A 25,812-nucleotide genomic window follows, 5' to 3' on the forward strand; every position below is an offset into this window, starting at 1 on the left:
GCTGAAGCAGAACTACAGACTGATCCACAAAGATCTGATCTAGCAGCTCTAACAATGGTTCTGTCAGAGGAACAGATTTTCTATAGTGGGGATTTCCCAGAGTGGGATGTCTTCATTTTCCAGGGAAATCTGCAATTTCAAGGGTTTTCCATTTCAAAATGGAATATAAAATCAAACCAGAATTCCCATACATTTCAAGTTTTCAATTTCCCGTAAAATGATTATGCCTTTTTAAAAAGAATTATTATTTTACTATTTTGGGTCAACTGAAAAGTGTTGCTTTGATAAAAAAAATAGATGTTTCATTCCAATTTTTGGTTCATCATATTATATCAGATATACATTTGGAAACTGAAACAAAAAATCCTTTTGAAAAGTAAAATCAAAATATTCTATATCGAAAAGATCAGAATGCTTTTTTCATTTTTTTCGGAAACAAAATGTCATTAAAATGGACACATTTTACAAAAGGGTACACTTTTGACAAATATGCATTTTCTGACAGTAGAATGGAAAGAATTGGAACATTTCAGATCAGTTCTACTGATTTTTCCCTTCCATCCACCCCCTTCAGAAAAAGTACATCAAATGAGCATGTTAGTGGGAAATATCACTGCAACAATAAAACTCAACAATCTTTATGTCCAAAGTTTCAGTAATATTATTCTATACAGGTCTGAAGATTCTCTGATGACAATACAGTGACCCATTTAAAAAAAAAAAAAGTAGGAATTCTACTTTCACATTCACAGGATTTTTTTTTAGTCCATAATATTTGTAATTACCGTATTTATATATTACGCACACACACACACACTCACACATGCCTACCTTAAAAGGCTTACAAAGTTAAACATCCAAAATTAGGAAATGGCAGATTTAAGGTTACCTGTGTGACTTTAAATCAGATCCTCTACATAAAAACCATGGTACGCCCAGATCTTGAATACTGCATACAGAAGTGGTTGCCTCATCTCAAAAAATATATATTGGCATTGGAAAAAGTTCAGAAAAGGGCAACAAAAATGATTAGGGATTTGGAATGGGTCCCATATGAAGAGAGATTAAAAAGACTTGGACTTTTCAGGTTAGAAAAGAGGAGACTAAGGAGGGATATGATAGAGGTCTATATCATGACTGGTGTGGAAAAAGTGATGAGGAATAAGGAAAAGTTACTTACTTATTCCCACAATATGAGAACAAAGGGTCACCAAATGAAATTAATAGGCAGCAGGTTTAAAATAAACAAGTTTAAAATAAACTGAGTTTTTCTCCACTCAGTGCAGTCAACCTCTGGAACTCCTTGCTAGATGATGTGATGAAGGCTAGGACTTTAACAGGGTTCAAAAAAGAGTTAGATAGATTTTGGAGGTTAGGTCCATCAATGGCTATTAGCCAGCATGGGTAGGAATGGTGTCCCTAGACTCTGTTTGTCTGGAAATGGGTGACAGGAGAGGGATCACGTGAAGATTACCTGTTGTGTTCCCTCCCTCTGGGGCATCTGGTATTGGCCACTGTTGGCAGACAGGTTACTGGGCTGGATGGACCATTGGTCTGACCCAGTATGGCCATTCTTATTTTCTTATCCCTTGTGTGTGCACATTATGATACAATCTTTAATTATATGGTCACATAGTATTTCCCCCCCACAGAATCTGAGGATGAGTCGGGCTTGTGCCATGACTACAGGACCCCTGTCTACAGGACCCCTGTCTCAATTGTAGAAGCTGGAAGGTGCATGGTGAATGAGACAGGATTTTGTAAGAGGGGGAAGGAAGGTCTCATGGCGAAAACAGTTGAATGCTGTCCTGGAGAACTGGATTCTATCCCAGTCTAACACAGAACTCTATGGGTGTGTCCAGACTACATTCCTCTTTCAAAAGAGGAATGTAAAGAAAGGAAATCAAAATGCAAATGAAGCACAGATTTACAAATCTCGCACTTCATTTGCATAATCATGTCCGATTGCTTTTTTGAAAACTTTTTTTTTTAAAAAAAGCAGTCTAGATGTGGTTCTTTCGACCCCCCCCCCCCCACCCTTTTTCGAAAGAACCCTTATTCCTGAAAAAATTAGGTTCACAGGGTTCTTTCGAAAAAGGTTTTTTTTTTTTTAAAGAACTGCATCTAGACTGCTTCTTTTTTTAAAAAAAAAACTTTTTTGAAAAAGCGATCAGATGCAATTATGCAAATGAAACACAAGATTTGTAAATCTGCTCTTCGTTTGCATTTTCAATTTCCTTCATTCATTCCTCAAAAGAGGAATGTAGTGTAGACGCACCCCATGTGATGGTAGGCAGGTTACTTTAACAAAACTTTTCACAGCTGATCACTGATTGCATGTTCCTCATTTTCTGGGTGCATGATTATATCCCTGGGGGGTCTCATCTGCAGAAATGCTGAGATCCAATAGTCATAATTGAAGTCAATAGAAGCTGAAATTGGATACATAAAGTTCTGCATAAGACTAAGTATTACAAAAAGGGGGGAGGGGTCCTAGGCATCTCAGATTGGACACCCCACATTAGTATAGACTTTTGACCTTAATTTCTCTGTGCTTCAGTTCCTCAGTCTGTAAAATGGAGGTAATATTACCCCTCATTTTACAGGAGTATTGTGCAGGCATATTAATTAAAGCTTGTGATGCAATCTGATATTGTAGTGATAAGCACCTGAGAAAAGCCCATGAAGAAATTAATAATCCTATCTTCAGAGTATGTTTGCATAGTGTGCAGTAATTAATTCAGGTAGGTATACGTCTCCCTACCCTCCAGTGCACCTCAAAGATCTCAGCATTGTAGGGGAGGAAACGCCTGCCAGTGGAGGCAAAACTCCCATCTCCCTGACAGAATGACCTGTGAGAACTGCGTGTGGAGAATTTATAGTAGCACCTTGCTGAATTCCTCATAATCTAAGTATTTTACAAATTTACAGTAAACGGCTGTACTGCATAGATTTTACTAGAGAGGATTATGACCTGAACCCATGTTGGTATTCTGTGAAAGGTTTACATCAAATTCAATAAAGTCACTAATTAATTTTGATTCCTCTAAACTTTCATCAGTACTGTTGTCATAAATAGAAAATCAACATTTAGCTACACTTACCATGAAAACTAGGAAAACTGTAAGTGGCAAACAACTGATTAGATAAATTTAACGCTCTTTCCCATTTTTGGCTTTAATTTGTATTAATATATTTGCTATTTAATAGCTTTCTCTGCATGGTTAATGAGAATATCTTTCAGCCTGTGCATTACTCACAAAATATATGCCACAACTAATCGTATGAGTTTTTGCCTTCGATAATTCACTATGCATACTATGTGATTGGTTATTTGAGTCACATTCTGGTATTGCATCTCCCTGAGTGGTTAACTTTCAAACATACAAAGAGATTTCAAGATGGCCTCTGCAAATACTACTTCTTGAAGGCATATTCATTGGAGCATTTGTAACATGTTATCTTTTTTGGAAGTGTTTTTTGTGAACAAAAGTTTTTTTTTCTGTGAATGTCTATAGAAAAGGGCCTGGCCAGCTTTGGTTGAAGTCAATGGAATTATTCTCTCTGATGTAGAGGGGGGCTGATTAAAGTACAACGTGAATTAAAAGAGTGAAAAATACACATAGTAAATTTGTGGACTGTTTTTGAAGTAGTCATGAAGAATTTTCGGCATTAGTTAGACAGCTGTAGGTCACACTGAGTAGCATCAAAGATACCACATTTTTTACTGCAAATTTTTATTTTATTATTTTTCTGCTTTTTTAAAAAAATACTATTGTGAGGTAATGGGGTGTGGTTTGGTGAAATGCACTGTAAATTTACTTTTAAAATGCCGTACAGTTTTCTGAACATAAAACTTTGAAACTATATAATTTTTATGTAAAATATTATATTTTTTTGAACACATGGATGTGTGAATAAAAATGTACACTTAACGAATTCATGCAAGTTTACATTGACCCACCCTAAATATGCTTTGTTGAATATTATATTAATCTGAGTTGATTACTAAATGTAACTGGCAAAGGAATTGCCCTATTTGGGCTATATGGTCATCAGCAACCTTCAGTGGCAATCATTATTTGTTGTTGTCAAATTTGGTTATAAAGGGAGTATATCAGTGTTAAATAACTGATTTCTGAGCTATTTTGTGGTGCTTTTGCTGACAACCTTGCAAAAATAAATAGTCTACAATAATGACTCAGTGCAGCATCACATCTGCAAACTATAATGTCTGAAAACATTACTGTGTTTGTATGCATGTGCTTGTGTATTTTACATACAACTACAAATATTATTTTTGTATAAGTGCAATAAGTTATCACTCTTTCTGCCTTGTCTGCATACATAGTTTTGATTTGGAAATTAGTTTAAGCAATAATGACCAAAGAGAAGCCATTTTTGGCAGTTAAGGATGGGCGGAAGTTATTGAGGGCCTAAGGCTTTGCTTAGGGCCCTTAACCTAGTTGGTCATTAACTGCAAAGCCATGTCTAAGCTGGGCTCTTTTAAGCTGTAGAAAACATAAAAATGTAGAGGAAAATAATGCTAGTTTTTATTTAATGTCTTGGTCTGTGTATTGCTATGCAGATTGGGTTCTGTTTACAGTACTTGCCATTTTTCCTAATAGCTAAAAGCTTAAGCCCTGTTCCTATTAAAAGTCCTGGGAGGAGGCTCAGATAGAAGAATAGTGAGTTATGTGAGAGTACAGGAAAACAGGATCTCAATTCCCTGTGCCCTGTTAGGTTTAATTGGTTCTGTAAATAGCAATGGGCTCAAGCCAGTGGATGCCTCTGGATCTGAACAGCTCTGAATTCTGAGGAAGGTTGAATTCAGATCTAGAGTTGAACTTTTCACTTGCTTCTTAGCTTTATAATGGATCACACTGGAATTCTGTGTCTACACACCCCTAAACATTGTGAAAAACCTGATTTGGGTCCAAGTATTGTGAATCTGGACCCTCTCTAGCTCCAAACGCACCCCTGAGGTAGTCTGCATTCATGTCTCTACAACTCCTACACTTCAGTTAGTCTATAAGGTGCCACAGGACTCCTCATCGCTTTTGCAGATTCAGACTAACACGGCTACCCCTCTGATACTTGTCACTTTAGGTTAGTATTTGTCAGGCTTCAATACACATTTCTTTACACAAATGTGTCCATTTTCTAGCTTGTCACATGCACATTAGTGATTCATTCTCCATCTATTTTTTTAAGAAGGAAACTCCTGTTTGGTGGACTGTAACAGGAAGTAGGAGGCAGCCACTTCTTGACTATTCCCTCCAGCGATGATTAAAGAAGAAGCAGGTAGTCAGTCATGTGACAGGGCTGAAATATATAAACTGGGTATCACACTGCTCTCTGAGAGCAGTTGCTATGGTAACACAGACAGAGATGGAACAGCAGTAAAGGAGAGCTGCCCTGAAAGCAAATGTTATTGATTAAATGAGCTTTTTTTTAGGGTGGAGGGGGCTTGGAGGGCAGGTGGGCCCACTGTAAAGAATGTATGGAGAGCAGCATTGTATTGTACTGATGTATTGACTAATCTTGTCAGAGCTCTTTACTATAACTAGAAGTCCATGACCTACTGTTTGTGCACCTATTTCCTGGATGAACTCCCCCAGCCCCCAGCCAACATGCACAGAAAACAAATGACACTTTTTTGATATTGAGGAATTATGTGTCAGAGTGTCATCAAATCTCTCCTGTTTATAATCTCATTTGAAGGTGGATAGTTTGGATTATTTCCAGACAGAGTTAATTTGCTTTTATGATATGTCACTTGTCTCTAATGTCATCACACTACGAATGAGTAAACAATGGACTTTCCACCAGTATGATAAAGGATTTTTTAAAATAACTCATTCTGTGGACATCTCAGCTCTTTCCACAGGGATTAGTTGGATGGTTGGCAAGTGGATTTCTTTCTGAGGAATGGCTACTGTAATATTCATTATCCTCAGTCTAACCTCAGTATGAGGATGCAGTGACCTTCCTATAATAATGGATATCTCTCACTCCCAAACCTTATGACCTCTTTTTTTTGGGGGGGGGGTCCCTTTCCCTTTTACAGAAAAGCAGACAATACAATACAGCCCTCTGCCAGCGGATCTGTTACTAAAGGAATTCATGCATCTTGAAGATGCATTATTAATGCCTGGACAAATCACATCAGGTGGAACTCAGCAAGTCCCTGGCACTGAAAAAAGGAACAAAGGCTGGTTCTACAAGAGAGAGAAGGATGAGACAAATTATAACAGCTGGGAGTTTCTTGTAAGTAAGATGGCATAAAAACAGAAATGCTAAAATTGTTTGCACATACGGTAAGTTTATATTTTTATTGGAAAGTAAATTACACATTGCACTACAGAAAAGATACTTTAATTGTATCCTGGTAAACATCACATTGTTGGGCCTCTTTGAATTTCATGGCAAACTGTGGTGGCTTGCTGGCATCCAAATTACTTCCAAGCTGAACAGCACAGTTTTATTTAGTGTCTGGAAAGGACTATAAAAGAATGGCTTTTCAAGAGAGGGCCTTCTTCTGTTTCCATTGAAGTCAATGGCAAAACTCTCATTGGATTCAGTGGGAACAGAATCAAAACAGATTTTGGTGAAGGAGACCATACTGCCTTGTGACAGCATGAAAGACACCAATATATATAAAAGAATCTCCTCTGCAGAAAGAAATAGCTCTTCTATTCTCCAAGGGTGCGTCTATACAGCAGTGTTGTTTTGAAATAACTGACATTATTTTAAAATAACATAGTGCGTGTCTACACAGCAAGCCATTATTTAAAAATAATGTTGAGCTGGAGGACTTCTTACTCCAACTCTTATAATTCTCATTTTACCAGGAGTAAGGGAAGCAGAAGGAAGAGTGTTCTTCCTTCGACCTCCTGCTATGTAGACAGCATCAAAAGCCGACTTAAGCTATTTCAAATTCAGCTATGCAATTGACGTAGCTGAAGTCACGTATCTTAATTCGACTTTTGCCCTGCAGCATAGACATGAACCAATATGGCTGATAAGCAGTACCAGCTTCATAGTTCCACAACAGAGATTCTGGCTGTCGTTAATATTAATGCTTCTTGGCCTGAGTAGTTAGCTCCTATTTTTGGCCTTGCTGGGGGATTGGTTCCATTAGGAGGTAAAATAGATAATAAAAATCAGGTATTCCTGTGATACAAACCTGTTTGTTTATAAAGAATGTACACAAAGTCCTAGTTCCCTGAATACAGTAGAAACACACAACAGGAAATTCAAGTATGCCTTTTCAGCGTGTGGAACAGCAAGGTGAGTGTGGTAATATCTTTTATTGTTCCAACTTCCATTGGGGAGAGAGACAAGCTTTTGAACTTACACAAAGCTCTTTTTCAAGTCTGGAAAACTAGGTCTTCTTCCAAGACCTGAAGAAGAGCTTTGTGTACACTTAAAAGCATCTCTCTCTGACCAACAAAAGTTGGACCAATAAAAGATATTGCCTTACGCACCTTGTGTCTTTAATATCTTGTAACAAACATAGCTACTATGGCTTTTCAGCAAGTACTCTGCTCCAAAGAAGCTCTGTCTGTTGACTTCCTCCCACAGTCAGACATCATTGCTTCTCCCGCTGTCTGCTTGCTTTCATGTTTCTTTTACACACGCCGACTCACGGTTGCAACCAATCAAAGCTTCAGCCCCTGAATTTGTTGTCAGTCTCCAAGGAAACCTTTCCAGCCACATGGCTCGTCCTCTGCTCATACCTTGCCATACTTGCCATCCCTCCAGCTCTTACTAAACAAGGTGTATTTTCTTGCTCCATGAATGAAAGGTTCTTAATACACTGGCAGACTTTTACTGTGTTGGTGACTGAATGCTGCCATTAGCAACATCCAGCATAACAATATGAAAAAAGTATTACATTTATTCCAAACATTAGAAAATTTGTCTTCTTCAATTTACTTCAGCTCTGTGCTCTCTCAACTTCCAAGAGCCTTTAACAGCACATGGGCCCTATGAGTTCAGATGAATGACTTTTTTCCCCCTAACCTCCCCAGGAATTTTTATTTTTACAAAAATGTACAACTCCAAAAGCTTCAAGATATTTTTTTCCAATACCCAAAACGAGGTGAACAAAGTGCACATACAAAAATCCTGATGTAATGATTTCCTTGTACACACAGTTAAGTATGCATTTACACTAGTGTCTGCTCTGAGGTGGGGAAAAGAGGCCAGTATATTAATGATCATATTGCTAGGGATTCACATGTGGTGAATAAGCAAAGCGAGAAGTAAAATACTTTCCTGGTTTATCACCCACCTAAGAGACATATAACGGAGTAGAGATAAATAACCTGTTTTTAGTATGGTAAAAAAGTAAAGATGGAGGATCATAAAGTTCTATCTCAGGACTGATATTTAATACATTTAGTAACTGATGACACAAAATTAGTTTGGTTAGTCAAGATTAGAGAAGATTATGAAGAATTCACAAAATTGGCAGGACCATGTTAAGGAAAAATTGGTGTTGACAAATGGAATGTGATACACACTTGAGGGAATAATTTCAGCTACTTGTACATGTTGCTGGGTGCTAACTTAACTCAGGAAAAGGACCTGTGCATTAGCAAAAACCTCTGTGCAATGACAATCAAGATCAAACAAAATGGTGATATGTATAAGAAATGGGATAGAAAAAAAATCTTTTCAAAGAATCATAGAAATGTAGGACTGGTAGGGACCTCGTACTGCAATATCATATGTGCTGATCACCTCCTATCAACAGCGATATAGCAGGAATAGAGGAGTTTGTAAGAAAAGCAATGAAAACATGTAGTGGCATGGAGAGACTTGTATACAAAGAATGGAAGAGATAAGAACAGAAGGGATTCGAGATATACAAACTAATGAACGACATGGAGTAGGTAAATCAAGTGCTTCTATTTGTGGTCAGAAGCCACCATTGTGGTGTCCAATCATGATAACTATTTGGCTGTGTGTGCACGCTCCCCCCAAATGTTGTACTGCCTTCGCACAGATAGCCAGCCAAGCAGACCCCATGAGAACCCGCAAGGACCACAGAATCAGATACGAGGGCACCCAAGCCAGGTTTATTGCTAACAAAACACGGTCCTTGCTTCCCTGGATCAGAGATAACACGTGTATGCTCATTACAATAGTCAGCTCAGTAAGTAGCAGGATTTTCCACTGCCCCCTCAGCTGGGCAATGAGTTAAGGCAAGTTATCCCAACATTTATAGACTTAGACAAACAATCTGTGATACACAACTTATGTATCACCCTAATGTGTTTCATGACGTGTTTGTTACCTCCCCTAGTACTTCCCTCCTGATATTTCAGACAAAGCATTCCTATTCAGCATCTGTTCTTGTGCTTTCGCTCCTGATGTTTCAGAAAAAAATATTCATTGCTTTGGTCAAACCATTTTATTTTATTGGTTGTATAAAAGGCTGGGTGTCCTTGTACTGTATTTACATGTTCCATGTGTACTGGCAGTGTTAGCAACACTGTAACTGAGTTTGTGTCCTGCATACTGACTTGTAGGCAAACATCTGCGTTAGACAGGGCCTGTCTGTTACTCATAGTAGAACTCTTGCTCACTCTGGTTCTCAGGCCTTACACCCAGCCCCTGCTTCAGGCTCTTTCTCCTACACTTTACAATTTTTCTCAAGATTAAAGAAAAAAGGGTTGTTCAGTCAAGTTAAAGGGATTGAAGTTGGCCCTCAGCTGATATAAATTATCATAGCTCCATTAAAGTATATACATGAAGCCTAAATTATATATATTAGAACTTATCCATAAAGTCTATGGATTTATATTATCAGTACATCTATATTTCTTGTTTGTTTAGATGCAAAGTACATCTTTTGCTTTATGGAGAGAGCCTAAATGCTGGAAAGAAGGGTTTTTTGTTTAATCACAGTGTAATGATTTCTAGCACATTAAAAGGGGGCATTTTTCCAAAGCCACTTCTGTGTAATCAGTTTGTTAAATAAAAAACATTCTGGCATCTTAAAAGAAATGACATTCTATTTAAATATGTTACCTGCTGATCTGCTGGAGAAGCAGGCCAGCAATTTGTTGCTTTGTTTGGCTATGTATGTGTGTGTGTGGTTCTTTCATGGCTCCTGGGTAAGGTTATCCATATTTTTCTATTTAGAGAATCACTTTTCCCCACACGCTCACCAACCAACATGAAACCACCTAATTATATTTTCATAATCATGATTAAAAACCATCTAAATTATCCTGCTTGATGTACTCAAAGAGTTTGTTGATTGCTTTTTGATGTGTATTAGAGCTTTTTGCAGAGGCACATCAAATGGTTTGCTCCACAATGAAATAAAAAAAAATCCTGTAATATACATATACACATCATTTAAAAATATACATATATAATTTATAGTCTGCTAATTAAGATACATAAAAAACAAGCGTATCACTATGGAATAATGGTGTAAAAGCTACTCACCTATTATCAGAACATTAATTTCCACTTTACGAGTTGTTGGGTTTTTCAAAATATTGATTCCATCTTATACAGAGGCAGTTCGGTATTTCAAAGTTTGAAAGTGTTTTTCTGTACCCAGGGAAAGCTTAGATTTTAGAATTTCAACATAAAATTGAGTTTTAGAACAGCAAATACACGTAAAGAATATTTTGGGTAAATTGCGTTACTTTTGCAAAATGAATTACGAACACCTGAATTTTATCTGTGCGATGTTATCACATATAAAATCACCAGAGCCAAATTTGCTGTGCAACTCCCTTTGAGTCAGTGGGGTTGCAGAGACTTTAGCAAAGCTTTTGATACGGTTTCCCACAATATTCTTGCCAGCAAGTTAAGGGAATATGGATTGGATAAATGGACTGTAAGATGGATAGAGAGCTGGCTAGTCTGTCGGGCCCAATGGGTAGTGATCAACAGCTCGATGTCAGGTTGGCAGTCGGTTTCTAGCGGACCCAAGGATTGGTTCTAGGGCCAGTTTTGTTCAACATGTTTATTAGGGTGTGTCTAGACTACAGGGTTTTGTCGACAAAAGTAGTAGTTCTGCAGAAAAGGACCTGGGGATTACAGTGGATGAGAAGCTGGATATAAGTCAACAGTGTGCCCTTGTAGCCAAGAAGGCTAATGGCATATTGGGGTGCATTAGGAGGAGCATCACCAGCAGATCTAGAGAAGTAATTATTCCCCTTTATTCAGCTCTGATGAGGCCACATCTAGAATATTGTGTCCAGTTCTGGGCCTGGATGTATTGAAGAGGGTCCAGCGGTGAGGGCGACCAAAATTGTTAGGGGGCTGGAGCGCATGACCTATGAGGAGAGACTGAAGGATTTGGGTTTGTTTATTCTGCAGAAGAGAAGAGTGAGGGGGGATTTGATAGCAGCCTTCAATTTCCTGAAGGGAGGTTCCAAAGAGGATGAAGAAAGGTTGTTCACAGTAGTGACAGATGGCAGAAAAAAGAGCAATGGTCTCAAGTTACAGTTGGGAAGGTCTAAGTTGGATATTAAGAAAAACTATTTCACTAGCAGGGTGGTGAAGCACTGGAATGGGTTACCTAGGAAGGTGGTGGAATCTCCATCCCTAGAGATTTTTAAGTCTTGGCTTGACAAATCCCTGGCTGGGTTGATTTAGTTGGGATTGGTTCTGCCGTGGGCAGGAGGCTGGACTTGATGACCTGCTGTAGTCTCTTCCAGCCCTATGATTCTATGATTCTAAGTTTATATTATTTGGTCCTAACTATTGAGAAATCATCTATCCCTTTTGCACTGAGACCTTTTTCATGACTTGTCTATTCTTCTAATGGATAAAAATCCTGGCTCTACTCCACCTGGAGTAAGGGCAACTAGGTTCTGGAAGCCAGCTCCACTCTTGAAAACTGTCAGAAAGCTGTTCTGGAGAGGATTGCAGAGGGGCTCAGACTCTGATGCATGGAGGTGTTACTGGGAACCCTGGAAATCTTCCGAGTGAAGTAGAGTTTATTAGAATACCCCAGGAACACCTTGAAGACAGGGACTGCTTTCCTCTGTGCTGGTCCAGTACCAAGTGCAATGTCAGCCCTCATTAAATAATAAATAATAAAACCAAATACTCTAGGAAAATAATTAAATAAATCAAACCACAGCAGCTTGAATCAAATTTTTGTTGTATCAATTATTCATGAGAAATAAAGTTGTAGGGGTATTTTGTTACAACTTGACTATCAGGTTCCCGAAACAAACAGATAAATGTATATGAAATAGGGACTCTAGGTCCTCCATCCTTTAGCCTTCTAGTAACATGATCTGTCTTTTGTTAAACTGTGTAAGGTGCTGCCAGTTTAAATGGGGTATCGCTGTCAAAGATGGGATGTTCAAGCACACCACAGCCACGTGTTTCTAGTTTGACTTCCAGTAAATGTTTAATGATCATTTTCAATTACTGGACCAAAGAGTATTTAACAAGAATGCACCTTTCTCTAATACTAGCACTTAGATAGGAGTGCAGTTTTTAGATAGCACTTAGTATCCACAACATTGTCATGATATTTGTGAATGTACTTTCAGGTTGATCTTAATGACTCCATTACAAAGGTTTTGGTACTCCTTGTAGTAGTTTAGGTTTGCTTTTTTGATGTGGTAGATAAATGTCTGTCAGAATTTTCTTAAGGGTAGAAGTGTGTGTGATTCATTTGGTAGCAAGTCCACCTTCGGAGTCATGGGTTCAAGTCCTAAAAAGGGACTGGCTTCATTCACACTCCTGTCAGTTCATGCTTACAGAGGAGGATTGGCTTTTAAAAATGTCATTCCTTTGTATCTGAAGTTAACCCCCCCCCACCCGTGGCACATAGCTATCTGGATATAAGATCCTGATGGGCACAGCCCTATTATTATCATGTACTTGTATTGTAGTAGTAAAACCTAGAGGCTCCCTGCCCCATCATGCCAAGCATGGGGAAAATATAAAAAAGTTATCCCGACTCCAAAGAACTCATAGCTCTATTGTCCTGGTCAGCATTTTCTTTGTTACAAAACCAAAATCTTCTGGGAGAAATCATTGAAGTCAATGTGAGTTTTGCCACTGGCTTCAATGGAGCCAACATTTCACTCCTCATGTCCAGGTTTATTTCTACACTTGGGGCATGGGTGAATACATCCTTGCTTCCTTCTTTGCACAGTTACTGTTCTGCCATAGACTAAATGATTAGATATGCTGTGAGTGTGAAACAAGCAATACATAATAACATTTATCTTCTACGATTGTGTACCCCAATTTATATGTAGAGTTGAGCCAACAGTGGGCTATCTTCACATGCTTTTTTATCATTATTATTTCATTTGCAGTAGCACTTAGTTACCAACCAGCACTCCATTGTACTAGATGCTGTACAGAGATGGAACAAAAAGGATGGTCAGTGGCGACCCAAAAAGCTTATGAACTCTGCTTTTGCTAACATCTGTGAAAGCAATTATTTTCATATGCATGTTTGTGAAGAGGGAATTTTACATCCATTGTTGAAGTGCATTTTGTAAAAACTACAAAATTTGTTTTTTAGGAAGACATGGATGTGGGAGACCTTCTAGTTTCCAAAGTCAATCTTTTCTCAAAAATGACTTCTATTGCTTTGCAGCACTTGGTCTTGATTTGCAACAGCAAAAATGTCAGGTGCCCAGCTATGTTCTTGGCGTTCATATTAGGACTGTTTGTAGGCTTTTGCATGGGATAAGAATAAAATCATAGACATGTAGGGTGAAAAGCAACCTCACCAGGTCCACCTAGTCCAGCCTCCTGCATTGAGGCATGACCAAGTATATCTAAACCATCCCTGACAGGTGTTTGTATAAGCTATACTTTAAAATCTCCCGTGGTAGGGATGTCACAACCTCTCTTGCAAGTTTGTTCTAGTGCTTCACTATGCTTATATTTAGAACATTTCCCCTAATATCTAACCAAAATCTCCCTATATGCAGTTTATGACCATTACTTCTTCTCCCACCTTTAGTGGACATGGAGACTAATTAGTCACTGTCCTCTTTATAACAGCCCTTAGCATATTTGAAGACTGTTATCAGGTTCCTTAGTCTTCAAATATGCTAAGGGCTGTAATAAAGTCTGAGGGTATGTCTACACTAGTCCCCTAGTTTGAACTAGGGAGGCTAATGGTAGGCATTCGAAGTTGCAAATGAACCCCGGGATTTAAATATCCCAGGCTTCATTTGCATCTTCCCGGGCGCCGCCATTTTTAAATGTCCCTTAGTCCGAACTCCGTGCCCACGGCTACACGTGGCACAGAGTAGGTAGTTCGAATTAGGATCTCTAATTAGAACTGCTGGTGTACACCTCATTCCATGAGGAGTAACGGTAGTTCAAATTGGAGATCCTAATTCAAACTACCTACTCCATGCTGCGTATAGCTGCGGGCACGGAGTTCGGACTAAGGGACATTTAAAAATGGCGGCGCCCGGGAAGATGCAAATGAAGCCCGGGATATTTAAATCCTGGGCTTCATTTGCAACTTCGAATGCCTACATTAGCCTCCCTAGTTCGAACTAGAGGGTTAGTGTAGACATACTCTTAGTCTTCTTTTCTCAAGAAGAAACAAGCCTAGATTTTTAAACTTTTTCTCATACATCAGATTTTCTAAAACTTTTGTGTCACTTGTGTGTCACTTCTGGATGCTCCCCAGTTTTCTCACATTTTTGATGTTTTTCTTCGTAAGTGTAGAACTTTTGCCCTTATCTTTATTGCTTTTCATCTTGTTGATTTCATTCAGTTCTCCAATTTATTAAGGTCATTTTGAATTCTAATTCTATTCTCTAAAGTGCTAGCAACCACTCCCAGCTTGGCATCATCAGTAAATTGTATAAGCATACTCTGCATTCAATTATCCAAGTCATTAATGAAAAAATTAAATAGTACTGGTCCAAGGATGGACCCTTTCATGACCCTAAAAAATACATCCAATTTGAGAGTAAATCATCAACCAATTTTGTGCCCACCCTATAGTAATTTTATCTAGAACACATTTCTTTAGTTTGCTTTTGAGAATGTCATGTGGGATTGTGTCATAAGCCTTATTAAACCCAGGGGCGGCTTTTTGAGCTATATATAATAATCTTCAAAAGTTTGAGAGCCAAGCACATCTGCCTAGGGATATGGCTCTGTGGGAGGCACCTGCTGTTGCTCAGGGCTTCAGAAAGAGCAGGGTTGAAGCCCCAGTCTCTTGCAGGCCCCTCCAACTGGGAGGAAATCTCTGTATTCCCTCCCTACTGGGCAGAAGTCCTTAACCCTACCGTCTTGCTTCTGGGCAGAAGCCTCAATACTCCACCCCCGCCCCCCATAGCTAAAGAATGGGGAGACATGGAGGGCTCTGCAAGCTACCCTTTAACTATAAAGGAGCCACGTGTGGCTCACAAGCCATAATTTGGCCACCCCAGTGTTACTTGTCTACGGCATTTTCCAGTAACCCTGTCAACAAAGGAAATGGGGTTGGATTGGCATAATTTGTCCTTGACAAATCCGAGTTGCCTATTATTTCTCATCTTAATTGTCTTTTAGGTCCTTACATTGATTGTTTGATCATTTATTCTCGTATCTTTCCAGATATCGAAGTTAGGCTAACTTGCTCTAAAATTTCCCAGGAATTCTTTTAAAGACAGGTGCTATGTCTACTTTTCTCTAGTCCTTTGGGATCTCCCTCTCCTGCCATGAATTATTGGTTCTGAGATTGCTTCTAGTTCCTTTTGTACCAGGGGATGTATTTTATCAGTCTGGACAGCTTGAACAAGTTTAACTTATCTATATATTCTGTAACCTAGTCTTCCCCTATTTTGGATGTTGATTTTATTATATCTGGTCACAATGCATTTTTGTAGTGAGGCCCTGAATAGGCATTAAACACCTCAGCCTCATGGTGTCATCCTTTATTATCTCTCTTTCCCCACTAAGTATAGGACCTTCCAGGAGAGTCGACAGCTTCCGTGGCTCCCTGGGCAAGGTGTGTGGGGAAGGCCAGCTCTGCATTCCCGGAATGGGTGGAGCTTTGGGCAGAAGGGCTGGGGCTGGGGCATGGTATGTGCTCCCTCCCCCTTCCCACCCTCTGAACTCTGGAGGTGATTTAAAGGATGTGGCTGTCACCTGTGTTGCAGTAGTGGTGGTGGCAGCCAGGAGCCTCAGGCCCTTTTGAGTCGCTGGGCCCTGGGGCAACTGTCCCCTTTGCCCCTTCCTGCCAGTGGGTCTGGGACCTATCCTTTCCTTCATCATTCTCTTGCTTTTAATATATTTACAGAGCGTCTATTATGTACATATCTTATTGTGCTTTCTTTCCCCCTTCACTGCCATGTCTTGTTCATTGTATAGGCCAATGATCAATAAGGGCACCTACAAGTATTAATTAACCCAACGGTTGGCCAGCTTGAAGTGTCCCTATGGTCTGTATCCTAAACCTGATCTTGAAAAATATAAATTTATGAACTCTGACAAACAGACTATTGTACAAATCTGCCCACACTTTTCTCAATGAGGACCGCGTATGTATCTGAACCCAAAAGCACTGAAAGCTCCAGTGACCATCATAAGCAGCAATGGATGACAGAAAACTGGAAGCCAATATACTCAGAAAATACCCTTGCTTTAGTATATGTGAAAAACTGTTGTATATGCACCAGTGCTTCAAAATGTTTAATATAAACATTTGGTAGGATAATACGATTGCATTCTTCTGTGACCCTAAGGGCATGTCTACACTAGGAAATTATTTCAAAATAACTTATTTCAAAATAATAACTCCCAAAATAACTATTTTGAAAGAGCATGTCCACACTATAGGGAAGCTTGAAAATTAGTCCGAGGCAGGCTCCCTTAGGGTGTGTCTAGACTACACGGCTCCATCGATGGAGCCATGTAGATGAGGGTTGTAGGCAAAGGGAAATGAAGCCATGATTTAAATAATCGCGGCTTCATTTAAATTTACATGGCTGCCACGCTGAGCCGACAAACAGCTGATCAGCTGTTTGTCAGCTCAGCGCGCTAGTCTGGATGCTCTGCGCCGACCTGAAAGCCTTTTATCGACATCCCCGTAATGCCTCGTAGGATGAGGTTTTCCTGGGATGTTGATAAAAGGCTTTCATTTCAATAGGGGAGCGTCCAGACTAGCACGCTGAGCTGACAAACAGCTGATCAGCTGTTTGTTGGCTCAGCGCGGCAGCCATGTAAATTTAAATGAAGCCGCAATTATTTAAATCGTGGCTTCATTTCCCTTTGCCAAACAAACAAATCTACATGGCTCCATCGACGGAGCCAAGTAGTTTAGACGTACCCTTAATGTGGATGTGCTACCTTGATTTACAGCCCCAGGAAGCACTGGGAAATAATTACTTTGAATGATTCTAGAGAATAATTATTTTGAATAGCAGCAGCTGAGTGTCCACCTTCATGCTATTTCGAAATAATTATTTTGAAATAAGCGTTGTTCCTCATGGAAAGCAGGAGTTATTATTTTGAAATAGCCAGTCTGTTATTTTGAAATAGTGGGCTTGGTAGTGTGGACTCTCCTCTTGTTATTTCAAAATAAGGGGAGTTATTTCAAAATAACTTCCCAGTGTAGACCAGGGCTAGGAGCCCTTAATGTTCACTGGTCTAGAATACATGGTCTCTGACCATAGCCAATCTACTCACTACACCCAACAGTCCATACAATAAGGCTACGTCTACACTGGCACCCTTTTCCGGAAATGCTTAAAACGGAACAGTTTTCCGTTATAAGTATTTCCAGAAAAAGCACGTCTACATTGGCAGGATGCTTTTCCGGAAAAGCACTTTCTCCAGAAAAGCGTCCGTGGCCAATGTAGACGCGCTTTTCCGGAAAAAAGCCCCGATCGTCATTTTCGCGATCGGGGCTTTTTTCCGGAAAAGACTACTGTGCTGTCTACACTGGTCCTTTTCCAGAACAGTTTTTCTGGAAAAGGACCTTTGCCCAAATGGGAGCAGCATAGTTTTTCCGGAAAAACACTGACCATTTTACAGTAGATCGTCATTGCTTTTCCGGAAAAGCAAGCGGCCAATGTAGACAGCTGACAAGCTTTTCCGGAATAAATGGCCCAGTGTAGACACAGCCTAAAAGTATGACATTACAATATGTTTAAGACAGAAAGGCTGGGCTAGTTAAACATGATAAATAGATCTGTTCTACACAAAGGAATTGTGGGTTTACCTCAATTTACATGTTAGCAGTAAACAAAGGTAGCAAGCTAAACCAGCGGGGGTTATCCTTATCCTGAATTCAAGAGACATAGAATTAACATGGGTCTTGCACCCAAAGAAACACAGGAATTCCCAGGAAACCTTTCTGATTTGTAAGGAAAACATATCCCTTTGGGTCCAAATGAAACAAAAAACACCTTTATCCTTTAGCTTACGAAAAAAAGAACCAAGAAATGATCACTGTGATGGATCCTGGTCTACCTGGCCAGTAAAATCTGGAAGGGTGACTGTGGGTGAGAGAAACCATCTTGAACAAAGACTGAATATTCTTAAAATTTTAGTCTTTTAGATGCCAGTTTTAACTTTTATGTGCTTGCAGCCATCTCTGCCTTCATGGTGTCTCAATCCATGTTCTTTTGTGAATGAACTTGTTTTGCATTCATTATAAAGCATCAGAGCTTTGTATGTTCAGTAATGTGTGTGCTTCTAGAAAGCTGGCCAGCTGGAGTGTTTTTACTGTTTCTGTACAGATAATGAACTTAATCCTTTCTCCATGAGAGTCTAGGAAAGGGACTGGTCACTCCAGTAGGACAATTTTGGGGTGAATTCAGAGTTTGCTGTGTATTAAGGTTAGTAACCAGGAGTAACCAGTTTGGGCAAATCCAGAGTGAGGCTTGAGAGCTGCTGGCAGATGGTTGGGGTCCGAGCTGTGGACCCACACTGCACAGCCCCAGGACATCCAGGATTATAAGGCAAATGGTGACTAAACTCCTTACTGGCCTGGTTAAATCCCAACTAGCACGACCCATACATTCATGCAATAACTTATTATTGTTTATGACAATGACTATTAACGGGGATCGGTAACTTACTTGAGAACATAGGCAGTGGGTGTGCTACCCCTTCAGGGAGGCTAGCCCACTGGCCCCTAACAGCCAAGATCCCACCCTCCATACCTGCCAGAACCCTGAGCTACTCTTGGAGGCCAAAGAAGCCCCAGCCACTCTCGCCTCACCAACCAGCCCCACCACTGGCCAGCCACTGCACTGAGCTGGCGCCCAAATTTCTTCCCATCTCCCCCAGTTAGCCCCAGTGCTGGGCCAAACCATCAGGCCGCTCAGTGCTGTCCCGTATTCCGCTACCCATCATGGGCTGCCTTTGACCATTGGCAGGCCAAGCTCCAGGCTGCTGGCTGGAACTGAGTCCCTGTGTCTTTAGGGTAGAATGAGAGGGAGGGTGGGACCTCCCAGCAGAACAAGGTTGAGGCCTCAACCTGAATCAGGGGAGGCTTAGCCTGCCCTGGCCTTTGATACCCACCACCTATGCTGGGCCTATAAATGCCCTTGATAAGCATAGGAAATTCTGCAGAAGAGTAACATAGCACTAGAGTGAAGGGAGTATATTCCTAGAGCATATCCAATTATACAGATGGGGAAATAGGACCACAATCTTCAATTAAATAAATGATTTAAGGAGCTAGCAACAGCCTTCACAGCTAGGATTGTCTCTGCACATGCCATATACAATTACTCGGAGTGAATATAATGAGAGAAAATATAATTCTACATCTGGTATAGCTTCTGGTATCACAAGAGCCTAATTTTGCTGGAAGTGAGCATTCACACAAGACCTGCCTCAAGTAGCATTGAAAGGAAAAAAGCTTGACTGACTTTCTAATCATGTTGGCCTACTCACCCTAACCACACATGCTGCTTCCTCTATGTGCTGAGAGAATCAAACTTCCATTGACATGATTATTTCTTCTTCTTCTAATATTGTCATTAATCTAGACATGATGCAAAAATAAAATCATGTGACCAAACTGGCCAGTCATACAGTGGTAATAACTAGCATTGGTCCGTGTTTTGTCAGAAAATGCCAAAGGGCTGCAGCCAAATGTTTAGCCAAATCTATTACAAGATTAATTTTTTTTCCTGAATCACGGACAGATTTCCACTGGAAACCTGCTGGAGTTCCAGGATCCACAACTCTGGAAGGGAGCCCAATAGCTACAGAGCATCCCACTAGAGCATCCTTACGTAGCATAGCTCACAAATACTGTTGTATCTATTAAATAGGTTGCAGGAACTGTGTCTTCCTACATGTGTATACAACGCCTAGGCTGATGGGAACTCAATCCTGATTTGTGTCTGTGGTTGAAATACAAATGATAAGTAACATTAATAGTCTGAAATAAGTTCACCAAATAATTTTCCATGTTGCGCAAATTGGTAAAAAATACGATGTGATCAGAAAACAAATGAACCGTTTGTTATGGAGTTCATCCACATATAACATTGGAAAAAGTTTATTCTGGCCTGAAATTTGAAGCAAATACTGTAAAATGTGAGCAAAACTAATGGGTCTTTTTTTTTTTTGTAAGAGCAAACCGCTTTTGATCCTCTGCAGAATTCTAACGGAAAAATTGATGCCTTTAAAAAAAAATCACCATTTGGCAAGGAGTTAGTTCTGAAGATTAAACTAGCTAGTGCATCTCAATAGTTTGAAATTGGCAATGAAATTAAGGTCTGAAACCTTATCTTCATCATGTTCTAACTTTGCAGTGATTTTATACTATAAAGGTCAATTAATTAAGTTGAGGTTTCCCATATATTTGCATTTAGATGGGATGGGATCTATGAAGCTGATCCAGTCATAGTAGAAGATTCCTCTTTTTGTCAACTTTATTTGATCCTTTTCCACAATGTCATCCTCTATTAACATCACATTAGTGTTTCTGGAACAGCTACATTTTATCGGGATTTTTCAAAAGGGATGAGTCAGCCATCTGACTTAATTTTATTAAACTCACTTTTGATTTGTTGAGTTGAGTACAGATTGGGGGACATCTTGCCCAGTCTTTAATGTAAGACAGATAGTGGTGCAGGCTCTGATTGCTGTTACACTGGGCTAAATCTGGAGACAAACCAGGGATGTGCTGCCAAAGCCATATTAAAATTTCACTTTCAGAAATGCTAGCATCCCAATCTACTCAGGAAACAATCTGCTGCATTGGGATGAGCGTGTTCGCCCATTTTCAATAGTGCTGCAATTCTCTCTGAGTTGGAAGATATCTCAGGTTAACACAATGTGAGCTAAATCAGACTGGGCTAAAGGGTCAGTAGTTGACTGGCTCACAATTTCACCTAAGATTTAACTGAGTAGGAGAAGTTGATGGAATTTGGTTAATAAAGGGAAAAGTGAAATAAATATTGTATGGATGGAACCAACCTAAGCAATTCTATATATTTAAAACAATACTGTTTCCCAGTGTCGCATAATAATAAAAATGAGAAATAAACATCATCCATTTTTCTAAATCATACTTGCACAGTATTAGCACAAATCACATCACTTTATCAGTGAAAAGCAAATTAAATGCTACCTTGGCTTTTTTTCCAGGAGACAAATCTCCCCAGTTCATATATGTATCAGGAGCTAACATTTCCCCATGAGTATTAAAAATGTAAACGATTTATTCAGACACATAAGTACTTAAAGTCTGATACATGTTCAGGTTTTGACATAAAAAAATTTAACTGGTAATAGGTCTGTTTTCATCTAGACTCAAAATGGATAATAAGCCCTTTATTTCTAGGGCACGTCTACATAGCAGAGTAAAAATCAAATTAATATACATAACTTCAGCCATGTCAATAATGGAGCTGAAGTCAAAATAGCTTAATTCAGCTTTTGGTGCTGTCTACACAGCAGGAAGTCGAAGGAAGAACACTCTCTCTTCAACTTCCCTTACTCCTCTTAAAATGAGGGTTACAGGAGTCAGGGTAAGAAGTCCTCCATCTTAACATTATTTTGTAATAATGGCTTCCTGTGTAGATGTGCACTATATTATTTTGAAATAACTTCAGTTATTCCAAAATAATGCTGCTGTGTAGACATAGCCCAAATGATAATTCCTGTATTTCAGTACTTCACATGTCTGAAGGCTTTTTGTCACCTCTTGGTCAATAGAAGCTCAACAGTATGAGACAGAATCACCTTCCTAAGTATGCCATGCTAAATTACTGATAAATAGAGGAAATAATAAAGCATCTAAAGTTAACCCAACATCTCTGACATGAATCATTACCATATGGCATTGGTTAGATCGGCAGCCACCTGTCAATAGCGAGACTACTGTGACTTCTGATTTACTTTTGCTTATCTTCTCCCCCATTTGTTTGTTTATTCATCTTCTGTGTGTTGTTTAGGTTCTAGATTGCCAGCTCTCTGTGAACAGTAACAGTGTTTGTGTTATTTGTGCATATACTGCCTAATATAACCCTGAACTCCTTAGATGCTACTTTAAATAAAAATTAGGGCCCAGTTGTATTGCATTCTTTGTGTATCCAAAACTCCAGTTGAAGTTTGTGGGAATTTTAGAGAGATCTTAGCAAATATTTTAATTTAATTAACTTTCTTGCAATTTTTTAAAACTTTCACCAAAGTCAAGAAACAAAAATGTAACAAATAACTAGAAAGAGCAATAGCTTGGGCTGGGCTCACTAGGCCAATCTTTTACTTATATAATTCAAAACAGACATGATTAAAATGCCTGAAGTGTCATCTAAAGCATGAATAATGATTAATTCTTACTCCTGTACGCACACAGGTCTGTGAGAAAAGCTGACAACAACAGTAATCTCTGGAATCACTGGACAGGGCTCTTGTCACAGACAGGATATCTAACTTTGGAACCCTGACCAATAGGTCAGGTGACCCACAGACTTCTTTACATCTTGCAAGGGATGCATCTTCCTTAGTACAACTGTCACTATCACCACCAGCTGCCACGCAGCTCCTTCCCCAACCGGACTACTGCCCCCATCCAAAAATCATATGTGGCTTGAATTTTACCAGCATAGTCTGGTGTTTAGTTTGTTACAAGTGTTCCCCATACAGCATTAGGCTATTAAACACGGGGAGATGCCGCATAATGGTTCTGGAGAGGACAGTTTTTTACTAGTTGACAGTCACGGTGATCCTTAAAGAGGCTGCATGGTACAAAATAATTTTGCTACCCCTCGGCTCTGAAATGCAGTCCAAATGAAGTTACTCCCCTCCATATCCACAATGCTCAGCAGGGAAAGGAGAAGAGACAGTCACATGTACTCCAACTACTCTCTTCAAGGGTCAGTTTCTAATAATACCAGATACTCTATAAAACCCTTTGTAAAACAAACAAACAAAACAAAAAAACCCAACACTATAGACAATGTGACCTTAAGATCTAAATATACATCATTGTTTAAATCCACTTTAATTGTAAGGACTTCAAGCAACTCTTCTGTCCTCCAAGTGCATCAACATGGTAACCGGGAAATCAGAGAGGACCAGTGACTTGTTACAATGCTATGATTTTGGGGTCATTTAAACAGCTGTATTCAAGAGATACCTGAGAGTAACAGCATATTCAAGAGATACCTCAGAGTAACAACATCAGTTTATATACACAGATCAATAGCCAATCAGAAATTCATTTGTACGTACTAGTACTAAAATAAATCCTACAAATCAGTTTGAAGAGGCAGAAAAACATTAAGACGTTTAAGATGTTTAATTTATAATCATTAGCCTGTCTTTCCCTATCTTCAGCCAAACAATTTTACCTTACAAGCACTTTTTATTAGCATTCACTTTCTAAATTTAGCGTGGAATCTGAATATTGATTTGAATCTCCTCTGTTCAGTACCACACAGCAAGTGCAGCGATACCGTATTGAAACACTGCCAAGGCTATCTTTGCATCCAAAAGGGCAAGAGAAAGTTCACTTCTGCAAAGGGAAAGCTTAGATTCTGGAGAGCAGAGCCAAATCTGTGGAGAAAATACTAAAATTGCAAAAACACCATGGATATGGCTTGACCCTAATCATGGCTTTTATAAATAGATTGTAATAAAAATGACATGAAAAATAGTAAAAGCTCTAGTTTAGAAAGAGATTGGAGTGTTTATACATTATGATATAAGAATGCCAATAGAGACAACAGAGTTTTGATAAATATTCACACTAATATTTGCAAAGAACATTAACAATGTATCATCCTTTGCTGCCATCCACAAACACATAATATCATTCACAAATTATGGATTTAGATGTTGGGAACCTAAAATACCTTGTGGTGCTAACAGTAAGTTCAGAGATTCTGAATGAACAGTTTGAGGCGCAAGCCAGCTCAGTTTACTCATGCAGATATTCCTATTGATATTCAAGGGAATGCCTATAAGAGTAAGAGAAGCAGGATTTGGTTCTTGGACCTCTGTCTGCAGTTTGCTTCGAGTCTTGCTACTTAATCACATAGTGACTTAACATTGCCAGTGCTAAGTAAATAACAACATAATTAATTAATTGTTATCTTGTGTCTCTTGCCACCATTTTCTGAAGCCTTGTTGGATGCTCTTGCAACAACTTGGGAATATGTCTGTACAATTTATGTATGTTGGTTGACCTTGTGAAGTTGTATTATGACTTCGTATTATGTTATGTGCTTGCCTATATGTATGTGGGACAAGGTGGGTGAGGTAGTTGGTTATTGGACCAACTTCTGACAGGGAGTGAGACAAGCTTTTAAGCTTACACAGAGCTCTTCTTCAGATCTGGAAAATATACTTGGAATGTCACAGCTAAATGCAAGGTGGAACTGATAGTTTTGCATAAGTGGTTAACACATGTTTCATGGGACCATTCAAGGTTCAATGACCCATAAACACCCCTCCAGTCATAGGATCCACCCCAGGGAACCAACAGGATCACCAGATCCCTGTGGTGGATCCTGTGTGGGGCGGGAGGGGGGAGGGGGCTCTACATTCCTGGAAGGGGTGGGACTGGAGCAGCCAACCCCCAGTGCGACCTGGATAGTGTGGCATCTCCCTCCACCAGCCCTCAGAGCCAGCCAGAGTGCATGGTGTGAGGCTCTGAAGCATGCAGGGTAGCACTGCGGTGGCAATTCTAAAAAGCCTGAGGTTCTGACTGCTGTCACAGCTAGGAGCCCTGGGTCCTTTAGAATCACTGGTCCCAGTGGCAGTTGCCCCTTTATCTTCCTCGTTGGCAGGCCTGGATCCTCCTTTACTGACAGGTCCTGTAGGAGGTACACCCCACACTGATAGAAAAGGAAATACTTAAGTTTCCCAACAATACTTAGACCTCACAAAGCAGCTGCATCCTTAGAAAACCCAGAGTGGGTGATTGCTCTGGAGAAGAAAGGACCATTGGAAAGATACCAGGAAAAGTGGGGCAAGAGAGAGAAAAACACTAGTAAGGTGCTTCATGAGGTGGTAGTATATAGAAGTCTTATGGGTGTTGCCTGATCTAAGATTGTTTATGAATTTCCAGTTACCACCTTTAGGGTTGACAGGTTCTTTGCCCCAGGATCAGGCCCAGTATTCAATTAGTCTTTGGTTGGGAACCCTGATGTGCACAGACGTGACACTCACCCTGTAGGAACACTTGTATATTTGCAAATATAAAAATTTGTGCTGGAGCATTGTTCTACCAGCCTTAAAAACCTCAATTCAGATGTCATCTGAGCCTGGTGTGTTGTGATATTGTGTCTGCATGATGGCATGCCAGACTTTCTCAGAAAATGAGCAGTTGGCGAGGTGGTCCATTGCTGACCATTGTGAAATAGACTCAAT

This window comes from Pelodiscus sinensis, chromosome 2, assembly GCF_049634645.1.
Source record: "Pelodiscus sinensis isolate JC-2024 chromosome 2, ASM4963464v1, whole genome shotgun sequence".
Classification (NCBI taxonomy): Eukaryota; Metazoa; Chordata; order Testudines; family Trionychidae; genus Pelodiscus; species Pelodiscus sinensis.